At 33.4% G+C, this 12,321-nt stretch overlaps 1 pseudogene; it reads right to left on the bottom strand.

Annotated features, from left to right (window-relative positions):
* Window positions 1–3,476: 3,476 nt before the first annotated feature.
* On the bottom strand, window positions 3,477–3,991 carry LOC132700106 (cytochrome b-like; annotated as a pseudogene).
* Between the last annotated feature and the right edge of the window lie 8,330 nt (window positions 3,992–12,321).

Below are 12,321 nucleotides of genomic sequence, written 5' to 3' on the forward strand. Positions count from 1 at the left end.
ATGTATTTATGTTTAAATCTAAAATAAAATTACAAATTATTTTTATTACCTACTTAGGTTACTTAAAATTATTCACATAATATATCAGTACCATTATGGCTATCATCGCCTGTTCTAATTATTATTTATTTTTTCTATATTATTTGCAATATGGATATACGCTTGTTCCGCTTTTTCTATATGTTTAACGGAAAATTTTTGGGTTGACAAAAAATAGCACCAGTACGGTCAAACTAAAGAGTCATATTTGTCCTAGTTTTTTTTGCTCGCGATAGTATGTACTCTCGTGAAAGAGATCTTACCGATGAGATTAGCATCTAAAATCACTTTCATGAGGGTACTATCAGCGTCAAATCAAGCCTTTACTTAAAAAGCGGATGTAGGAATTTTTTAATTCTGTTTTTTAAACATATAAGATACCAGTCTCGTTCCTTTTATTTTTTTTTATAAAGTATAGATATATAAAACCTGTCTTAAGAAGGCGTACACATCACATACATCAAAAGAATGTGAGAATTCAATAGCTGCTTGGCCGAAAAATGCTACTTTCATCAAAGAATGACAGAAAACCTGTCAAATATTAGTTATTCATTTAGAGTTTAGTGCCAGATGTTGTATCTTACTCTATTTTTAAGATACTTTAGGTTAGGTTGTTCTATATTTCTGCTATATTATATATTTACAATTTTTCTATATCTACAATAAAAAAAAATCTTGCACTCCTTGTTGATAAAGGAGTGCAAAGGGGTACTGAGGAGGGTGGCTGAGGAGAGAAAGGTCACGTTGGTCTGGGTCCCAGGTCACACCGGTATCCGGGGCAATGAGGCAGCGGACGCCTTAGCCAGGGAGGGCTCCTCGCATAGGCATATAGGGCCAGAGCCCCGCTTGGGGATCGCCCCGTGTGTGAGGCGGGGGGCTCTCGAAGACTGGGCGAGATACCGGGCCGCGGGGGGCTGGAGAGTTGCTCCGGGAATGAGCCAGGCGAGGCTTATGATGGATGGGCCCGCCCTTCCTCGGACCAGGGAGCTGCTTAGACTGACCAGAAGGGAGTGTAGAGCACTAACATTGGCCCACACAGGACATTGCAGGATTAGGAGGCATCTTTGCTTGCTAGGCATTGGAGACGACCCGGAGTGTAGGTGGTGCATGGAAGGGGAGGAGACCCCATATCATCTGCTCACCGAGTGCCCTGCCTTGATATGGGCAAGAATGGGAGTCTTCGGAACGGCCCTGATCGATCCGGACTCAGTGCACGGTATTGGGCTAAAGGAGTTGCTGACCTTCTACAGGAGGGGCGGCCTGGGGGCACAACGGGCCCATCTGGTGGCCTAAGTGCTTGGACGCCCGCGAGGGCGCCCCCCTTTAATACCAATACCAATACCAATATATGTTTAACGGAATTTGCCCAACTTTGTGGAGGGATGTTAAAAACTTCGGTTTCTATAAGTTTGAGGACATTGGGGTTAACACGGGGAAAACACTGTTACGACGAATGGCAGATTTCATTTGGTGCCAAACATGTTCAATGGGATTAAATATACAGTGGTAAGGTGGAAGCCTTAAAACTGTATGCCCTAGATTTTTTACGTAATTATCACACACGTATTCCTTTTGTAGGCTCAAGCTTTGTAGAACCTCAATTAATTGCTTTTCAATGAGAATCAAATAAACAATGTTTATAACTTAATTAGTCTCAATAGAATAGTGTTTTCTACATTTGGGCGGGATCTTCTCCTGAGATACACTAGACTCACACTTATTTTGCATAATTCGCACACGATTCAACACACGCTGCATTACACACGACGAAATAAGAATGATTACTAATAGACTTAAACTAAGTAGTATACCAAACCGAAGAATATTAAACACAGGTAGGTATAAAATTGATTAATTAAACAGACCTTACGTGAAGGAAATAGGAAATGTCAAGGCATATAACAGAGCTTACCGATTTTTTGGGAAAAATTATTTTTACAACGGCACGTTTGTTTGATAGCAAAAATAAACATTATTGGGCAAATGAAAACACGAAAAATTCAACCAGAAAAAATTCACCCGGGATTTAAATCTTATAGATTTTAAAATAACCGAGTATACAATGACGGACCTCAAAATATACGAGCGTTGAACAAGAAATATTCATGTTCAGATTTCATTTTGATGAATGTTTTCCCAGTTTGTTATTGGTTGATTTGTGGAGGAGCATGCTGTCAGTTTTATGACCCAGTATTTTCTTAGCCGTCGAAGATTTGGTGTTATTTTTTTAAAGTCTTGTGTTTGGAATCAGTAATGACCAACTTACAAAATTAATAAATAAATACAAACATTATGAAATGTTGTTGGTCACCTGCGATGTCTAGCGACGAAAAAGTTGAGGTTGTGGTCAATAAGAGGCAAGTACGGTTCTGGAATTGCGTATATATAATTACTGAGGGTTATAAAGAGAAACCCAAGTTAAATACCGGATTATGTTGTAAAGACGGTATATCATTTGTTGAACTCTACAGAATGCGATCCAGTTTCAGTCAAGCCAGCAATTGATTCATTTCCGCCAGAGTATACGTAAATACAATTTTAACATCTAAGAAAAATGTTATTTAATATTTCTTGAGTAAAATAAATCAACACTTTTGTGTTTGAAGTTGAAATGGGTAAAGTTTGCCATTAATGATTCGAGAAAGATACGACACAAATTATTTTTTATTTAAATAGAATTCATCCATAAGAAAACTACGACCACCACTGAAGTGCGAAACCCACCGACAAGCAGTAGTCCTAGATGGTGCTTTAACTACAAAAGTCGAATTAAGTGCATCGATGCATTGTTGTTGAGTTAGTCCACGTCTAAAGTTGTAAAAAATTATTGCACCAAAATGTTCCCGAATAATCCATTTTGTCAGAGCGGTGCGTTAATGCACCATCTATTCTATGATTTTTTTTGTCACATCCAGGAAATATTTTTGCACATCCATTTAGAAATTTTATTATTATCACTACTAAAGGACATAAAAGCTTAGAAATCGTTAATTTATGTGTTAAGGAAAGATCTTACATATGACTTCAGAAGTTAACAAAAGCAGTACTTAAATTTTTATCACATTTTCAAGTAAATCCAAAATAGTAAAAAAAAGATTTTGGATTTGTATTGCCATTTTTGTTAAGTGTATATCATGTAGATTACATCGCAGAAGACATACATCGGAAATACTATATTGATTATGCTTTATTCTTTGAAAATATTTACTGGTGCGTGAATGCACCACTGGTTTTATCTGTGAAACAAACTTTGTTTTAAAAACTAATAAAAAAATTACTCAAAGAAATTTTGCACCTGCCATAGATGAAGGGCGTTATGATAATCAAGCTCACCTCATGATTGTTCATGCTAATAATGCCCGAAGCAGATGCAGAATCTGCCACAGCCACATACTTCATGATTTGTAAAATATCACCAAAAATTAAACCCAAAGAATAAAATGAAATGTAAAAAAACGAGTTAATGTAGCATTATCAACAGCGAATCCCCCTCAAGTTCAAATTACGATTGAATTGCCTAAGTAGGGAATGGCTGAAATTAGGTTAGTAATTACTGTAGCTCCTCAGAAAAACATTTGCCCCCAAGGTAAAACATAACCAAGGAAAGCTGTTGCTATTGGTAATAAAAAAATTGTTATGCCAATTAATCATGTTTCTTTTAAAATGGAAGATCCATAATAAATTCCTCGGCCAATATGAATATATATACAAATAAAAAATATTGATGCTCCATTAGCGTGAAGTGTTTTCTACTTCTTACTTTTATTAAAAGCTGAGAGCAATAATGCATAGCTAAAAATAGCCCAGTAATAATTTGAATTATAAGACAGATTCCAAGCAAACTTCCAAAATGTCATAGGTAAGAGATATTAGAAGCAAATGCCAATTCAATAAGTGAATTATTAATAATTTTAATTAAAGCATCAGATTTTCGACAGGGTGAATTTGTCATTAAAATATTTTACGTAAAGACCCAAAGTTATTTATAGAAATTGTTACAACAGTAATTAAAGCTATTAGAAGATAAGTTATAAGTATAATTAAAGTAAAGTTATTAGGGTAATTAAATTTTTTTCTTAAAAATAATCCTATATTATTATTATTATAAATATTGAATAGTTCATTGTTAGAATTTTTAAAATAGATAAAATATAGAATCATAAATATAAATTATTATAATATTTATAAAATTAATAATAATAGTAATAGATAAAATATTATTAAATTTACGAAATTTGTTATCAGAAGCGATTCTTGTTATATGAATAAAAATAATTATTAATGCTCCAACAATAATTATAAATAAAGTATAAGGTACTCAATAATTTAAATTTATAAGTCCAATAATTAAGGAAAAAGTAATTGTTTGTATAAGAATAATAATTCGAACTGAAATTGTGCGATTAATAAGTAAAAGTGTAAAGGATAAATATATTCTTAATAAGAAATATGTTATATCAGAAAATAGTTAAAAAAAAAATAATTTTGGAGATTAAAGACAGTTTTCTTTTTTTGAAACTTAAAGAAATATTTCATTTCTGATTTACAAGACCAGTACTTTCATTACATTATTCAAGTTAAATTATTTAATGATAATTAATTATTGTTTATTTAGAAGTTTAATATTTATAATTGTTTTTTTTTTATTTTAAATAGAAATTATTTATTATTAATAATATTAAGATTAGTGTTTTTAGTGATTTCTTTATATTATAATATAGGATTAGTATTAAGGTTTAATTTAGGGGACTTCTTTTTTTTAATGTTATTTTTAACTGTAAGAGTTTGTAAAGGGGCTTTAGGATTAGAAATGCTTGGTTTAGTAATTCGAAGATACGGAAATGATTATTTAAATTGTTAATTATGCTCACGTTCCATAAAATATTATGCGTTTTTTTGTATCGTATCAGGTTCATTTGTATTTTTATGCATAAATTATATATTACATCTTATGTGCCCCAACACATTATTTAATGTTTTTTCCCAGTGGTTCGTTTACGCACCAGTATTTTTTTGATCGTTTCGACTTTTTTTTTGACACATGTAATGTACTCTTACGTACAACAAAATAAATCATTTCAGAGCAAAAAAATATTTTTTATTTTTTTTATGCTTGGGATAATATAGGTTAAAAAATTTATTACAAAAAAGATAAACAACACTCTTCCGCCAAAACCTAACCGAGTAAACCTAACCTCGAAATGTCAAACTTCCCTATAAAAACGTCAGTCGCCAGATGGCAGGGCTAGTTTAAGAAAATCGCGAAATATAAAAGGCAGGTATGAGAGGTCTTCAATAGATGAAATCCTCTATTACCCGGCAAACTTAGCTGATTGATCGCATCTGTGGCAACTAAGGCGGCGGCCGCGTAACGAAAAACTCTCACGGTCCACCGCCCCCGACCGCCCGCCCCCCTTCGCCCCGTCATACCCGACGATAACAATAAATCCACTAATCAGCTTTTTTCGTCGAAAACGGTTCTTCCGCGCGTTCTCGTCGAATCTATCTTAACAGGAATCTTTTAAAACCTGATCTTGAGCGTCTTGTCGTTTGAGAGAGGCTACAGTGCTCGATGGACCATGCCGTCGGGGCTTATTGAATTTTGCGTCGGATCGGATCATTTCGTATAGTAATCTTCTCTCTCCGTCCCTCTCTATCACTCTCGGATGCCATAGATAGGGAACCGTAAGGATTCTATAATGCTTCGGCGGTTAAATACGAATCATTTAGAAAATGCGAGCGATTTTTCTGTCGGTACGGTTAGATGTTATAATGATCGATCGTTGCCTTCGATTATTCTTGGTTAGTACAGATGAGATTGCAGAACGCTTTGATCGGTTTGGAGAAGGAAAAATATGGCCGCGCCCGTCGCATGTTTGAACGACGATCCGGGTTAAAAACGCGCCCAGTACGACCCTGTATGCCTTCCGGTCGGTGATGGGAGCCGGTCATCTGCGTTGCCCATGACAATTCATCTCTAAACACCCAAAAAGCGACAAGTAATAACAACTTATTATTAAAAAATAAGCAGCAGAAGCGAAAAAATTGAAAATACTACTTCTACAGGGTTGTTCGTTATATTTTGACACCCACTTATAGATTTCATTTTGAAAGATAGAAAAAAAAGTATGAATACAAAATTTTGAAGATTTTTGCTGTATTATCTTATGTAAATGTCAGAAAAAACAAACGACGATCGCAAGCTGTCAAAATGACGGCAACATCATTTTCTTTAAATGGATTTTTTTCCTGATTTTTTATTAACATTTCATTTAGCCGTTTTTGAGATATTTCGGTTTAAAAATAATTATCATTCGATTTCTGGGCAATAGCCATATTGTTTAAAAATGGTCAAGTAGCCTAGATTATTTATTTATTAGACAGAGCGACGACAGACGTAAATCCTCTTTGGTGAAGGTCTCCAGTGGGGTCCCCCAAGGGTCCGTACTCGGTCCTGTATTTTTTATAGTGTATGTTGCTGATCTATGCCGTTTACTACTGTGTTATTTATAAAATAGGTTTTTTTTTACATCTTTATACTTTTTCCATTTTATTTTTGTATTTTAGCTTATATTGACAGGCCGCAATTGTATTATTATTGTACATTATGTGGTTAATAAGAAATTCTTCTTCTTCTTCTTCTTCGCTGTCATTTTGATAGCTTGTAATCGTCGTTTGTTTTTTCTGACAGACAATAGAGCAAACAATTTTGTTCTACCTTTCAAAATTAGCCCTGTAGGTGCGTGTCAAAATATAATAAACAAGCCAGTACGTGTAAACATCCTTAGCATTACCAATAATCTTAAAAGGACAACAATTATTATAGATAGTTAGTATATAGTAGGGTGCTTCAAAAAAATTTTTATTTTTTTTTTTAGCTCTTACCATCTCAAATGTTTCTTTTTGATATAAAAAAAATCCTCACCCAAGATGAGCCATGTAGCTCAACTGTAAGGGGTCGGTATTTTCATTTTAGTTTCAGAATTAACATGGGAAAAATTATATTTCCACTAAAATTAAATTTACGTATAATGTTCGCTATTTTTTACAAAAAAGCAATTTATACTGGTAAAGTTGAGTGTTTAAGCTTTCCAAAACCGTATAACAAAGTATGATTATAATTAAAAGAAGATTAATTACAGCCATTTAAAAATTACTAAATTTTGAACTTCTGCGAAATAGCTTCTAATGATTAAATTTTAATTTAATTATTAGACAGTGTTTTATTTCTATGGATTTCAAATTTTAAAATGGTTGTCAGTACGTAGTGTAGGTGGCAGCACTAATTATATTAGATCATACGGTACAGTTGTCAAATTATCAGTATCTGGAACACATATATTTTATTGTGTATTGTCATTCTTTAAAGCTCTCAATAATTTCAATTATTATCAGTAAAATGGCTGAAAAGAAAATTTATTTGGTTGGTTTTTAATGTAGAAAATTAAGTAAATGAAAATTACCGAGTATAAGAAAAGTTTCATTCAAATTCTAACCTCACAATTCGACAGTGTTTTGATGAAGCGATTCGTGATGTTACGAAAGTTTGGAAACCTACTGGTATTTCCGTCTGTCAACCGCATAACGCTATTACTAAATTCATGAAAGTTTATCGATAGTGGGAACATAAAAAAAAAGAAAACTCAGAAACAAAAAGTTAAGCACATTTACTGATAATAATTGAAATTACTGAGAGCTTTAAAGAATAACAATACACCTACACTACGTACTGACACTTTAAAATTTGAAATCCACAGAAATAAAACATTAACTATTAATTAGGAGAAAAATGTTGAGAAATTATGTAGATAAATAATTATTAGAAGCCGTTTCTGAAAAGTTCAAAATTTACTAATTTTTAAATGGCGGTAATTAATATTCTTTTAACGATAATCGTACTTTGTTATGCGGTTTTGGAAAGCCTAAAAACTCAACTTTAAAAATATGTATTGTTTTTTTTTTGTAAAAAATTATATGTAAATTTAATTTCAGGAAAAAAAGAATTTTTTTCATGTTAAATAAATCTGAAACTAAATTAAAAATAGCGACCCCTTAGAGTTGAGCTACAGGGCTCCTCTTCGGTGAGAGCTAAAAAAATAAAATTGTGTTGAAGCACCCTATATATAGTTTATTACATTCTTTTATATTTTTGTTTTTCTTTTATTTCTTATTTCTAAATAAATGCAGGGTTGTGTCACACATGCTTATTGTTATTCACGAATTGTAAATTGTTAATAATACGATATAGCTTGACAAATAAATAAATAAATCTTAAAAATATGCAATTCGAAGGTGTCTACGGCATACCATGCAGTTGAGCTAAAGAATATGTTAGCGGAAAAAATCAACCAAGCTAAAAGGAGAGCATGGATTAGTCAGAATTCAGCATATATCAGTAGTCTCTGAACGTCATCACCTCCTCCACCAATCTTCTATCATCTGTAAAATTATTAAAGCCCCTCCTGCCTCACCTTTATTTCATTCAGACCCTACGAGTAGTGCACTCTCAACTGTTATTATGAACAACAAAAAGAATCTTCTTATCGGAAGCGCTGATAGTTTTACTTGTCACGCTTATTAACAGTTCGCATATTTTCACCATATTAGAGATTTTAAACACACGTTGCGTAGTCCAGTTTCTCTCTTAATATTCTCCAATCATGCCTTTCTTATTTCTTTGTCAATTATTCAGCGTAGCGCACGGTACAGGTTGTTCATAGATATAAGAAAGTGACTAACTGATACGAATTAAGGAAAGACCCGGGCAAGCTATAAGAATGAAATATGGCCGCACAGGTCCGTACTTTGCTTAGAATTTAATTATTTGGGGTTTTGTTAGGAAAGATACTAAACAATATTTGTTTATTTACGTATGTATTTATGTTTAAATCTAAAATAAAATTACAAATTATTTTTATTACCTACTCAAATTACTAAAAATTATTCACATAATATATCAGTATCACTATCGCTATCATCGCCTGTTCCATATTATTTGCAATATGGATATACGATTGTTCTGCTTTTTCCATATGTTTAACAGAATTTGCCCAACTTTGTGAAGGGGTGTTAAAAACTTCGGCTTCTATAAGTTTGAGGACATTGGAGTTAACACGGGGAAAATTATTGTTGCGACGAATGGCAGATGTCAGTTGGTGCCAAACATGTTCAATGGGATTAAATATGCAGTGGTAAGGTGGAAGCCTTAAAACTGTATGCCCTAGAATTGTTTGCATAATTATCACAGACGTATTCTTTTCGTAGGTTCAAGCTTTGTAGAACCACAATTAATTGCTTTTTGGTATAATCTTTGTGAAAATAAATGTCGTTATTATACATGTAGTTTTGGATTGTTGTTTTTGTGCCATATGAGGAAGGGGTTTTAGTCAACTGTCTACTGGGATAACATGTCCATTACAATGACGCTATTAGGAGGAACCTTTGGAACTAGTTTGTTTTTAAACCAACTTTCAAATAAATCACCGGTGGTGTCATGGTAATCCAGAGAACAATCTTTAATATTTTTCGCAGACAGAGAAAGTCCATTTGGAATCCAACCATCTTTAGAGCCAGAATACAAAATAGTTAATCTTTTACCTCTTTTTGATGGCGCTTTTGTTTTACACAGTTGAGTCAACCCAACCCTTTTAACGGGTTTCATAAGTTGTGAACCAGGTTTCATCTAAGTAAATAATTGGCCCTTGTTGTTCTCTATAAATCTTAGTTTTTTCTAAATATTCCAGTCGCCATTTCTGAATTCTAAAAGATTCCATTAAAACGGACCTTTTGTCAATTTTTTTAAATCTAAAACCCATGGGTTGAATACACTTCCATAAGGTAGTTCTGCCACATTTAACACCGGTGTCATCTTTTTCAAGCCTCCTAATTAAGATATCTAATGAGGGCACGCTTTGTTCCTCGTATAACTGGTAAAATTTTATCTTGATCACTTTCATCTACACTCGAGAAAATGTTAGCATCGCTTCTTTTTTCCTCGCTGAAATGGGATTATTCACAATTTTCCATACAATTGATGTTGGAATTTTCGTCAATGTGGCCGTTTCTTCTAAAGATGCTTGCTTGCCGGCACCACGTTCAATGAGAGTCAAATAAACATTGTTTATAACTTCCTTAGTCCCAATGGAATAGTGTTTTCTATATTTGGGCGGAAGCATCTCCTGAGATACACTAGACTCGCACATATTTCGCATAATTCGCACACGATTCAACACACGCTGTATTATACACGAAATAAGAATGTTTACCAATAAACTTAAACTAAGTAGTATACCAAACCAAAGAATATTAAACACAGGTAGGTATAAAATTATTTTCTATTACGGACCACAATTTTACCTGAATTTAAATTCCGAAACTTTAGGTAATAATCTTGTTGCATTTTATTTTAATAACCACCCTTGGATAATCCCTTTCAAAAGCAATTGGTCACTTTCTTATATCTGTGAACAGACCATACCTTATTATATTTCGTCATTAGTCTCTCGTGCCTTGGAAAACTAGGAATGCCTTCAAGGTAAACCGATATACGTTTCCTGTGTAATTTTTCGACCGTCTATATGCGTTTCTACTCGGATTTCTAATAGCCGAGAATTTTTCCGAACAAAGATGTAGGTTATGTTCGCGATGGTATCCGCCGCAGTCGCCTCTAATTAAAACTTTGCTTCCTGCCGGTCGGGTTAAACGAAATGGGCCGCTTTCCAGTGGACTCGCCGCAAAACATCGGCATTTTTCCGACTTACTCCCAATATCTCTGGGTTTAATTTCCTAACTTGTACGTCATACGTAACATGTTAATGACACAATGACACCTACGTGATATACGTATTTTAAGGCGTCGTTAAACGCACGCTACAGGGTGTTCAAACTAAACGGATATATTTGGATCGTTTTACGGGGTTAGCGCCAAAATTTCCAGGCCTGACATAGATGCAGCTCCAGTAACACGATAAAACTTTGTCTTCTTTGTAAAAAAAATTGAAGTCTTGCTTTTTTATTTGCAGCATTTTAAACAAGACGTGTCCAAAAAAATTTCGCAAATAACGCAAATTGAGTACAGAGCAGTCATAAAGTTTTTGACAAAAGAAGGGTTAGCACCTCAAATTATTAAAGAAAGGCTGGATGGTGTGTACGGACAAAGTTCTCCTTCGTAAATTTTATGAGTGTGTTCGGCAACAGCTGATGAGTTAATTTGTCTTAGTCGTAGGGCTCTTTGGTGTTCTTTGAGCCTAGTTGATATTTTTCGTCCGGTTTCTCCAATGTATTCTTTGCCGCATATGCATGGAAGTCTGTAGACTCCTGGCAACTCAAATGGAAATTTGTCTTTGACGGACCGCAGATGTGAGATTTTTGGACAAGTGGTAAATCTGGTTTTGACGTTTTACTTCTTTAGAACTTTTGATCTGTGGTCAGTGATGTTTTGAATGTAAGGAAATTATTAGAGAGGAGAGCAGAGGTAAGGTGTTTTACTTCTGTTTTCAGTGACACGGGCTGAGATAGTTTTTTATCAGTCAAACTCTGAAGAAGCCAACAGAATGATTGACGAAACGTCAGCAATTCCGACTTCGATTTTTTTGAAATATTTTAATAAAACAGTCAATTATTGTTATGACCATGCATGTTTCTTAAACGAGCATTGAAAGGAAATCAACAAATTAAATTTCTTTGGAAATTATAGGAGATTGTAAAAATGATTTTTATATTAATTTATATATATATATATATATATATATATATATATATATATATATATATATATATATATATATATATATATATATATATATATATATATATATATATATATATATATATATATATATAATTATTTTATAATTATTAATAGACAGGTGACATTCTGTAAGTCCGCCACTGTACAAGTTTGCCAAATGTTATTAAAATATCTGAAGTCGTGCTACAGATATTTAAAAAGAATATTTTATTTTCGAAAACGTCATCATCCAAAAATTAGAAAAATCTTCGAATAATGCTAATATCAGAATAGAATTATTTAAGGAACATTAAAATATTCGTTTATACGTACCGCATATCTGCAATTAGACGGACGTCCCAATAACCGAGAGTCCGGCCAATTTAGAAGACGATACCACCAGTTTTGTGAACCTGAAATAGATAAAGATACTCTTATTGACGTTGGTAATATATTGAGCAAGCACAGTTTTTTCCACAATCAGAACCTAACGACTTGGTTTTTTGTGTCTTCATGGACTTTTTGGCTGCTTTCAGCGTAAAGTTAATTGTGCA

The sequence above is a fragment of the Cylas formicarius genome, unplaced genomic scaffold (assembly GCF_029955315.1).
Source record: "Cylas formicarius isolate icCylForm1 unplaced genomic scaffold, icCylForm1.1 PGA_scaffold_3__17_contigs__length_32017465, whole genome shotgun sequence".
Taxonomy (NCBI): Eukaryota; Metazoa; Arthropoda; class Insecta; order Coleoptera; family Brentidae; genus Cylas; species Cylas formicarius.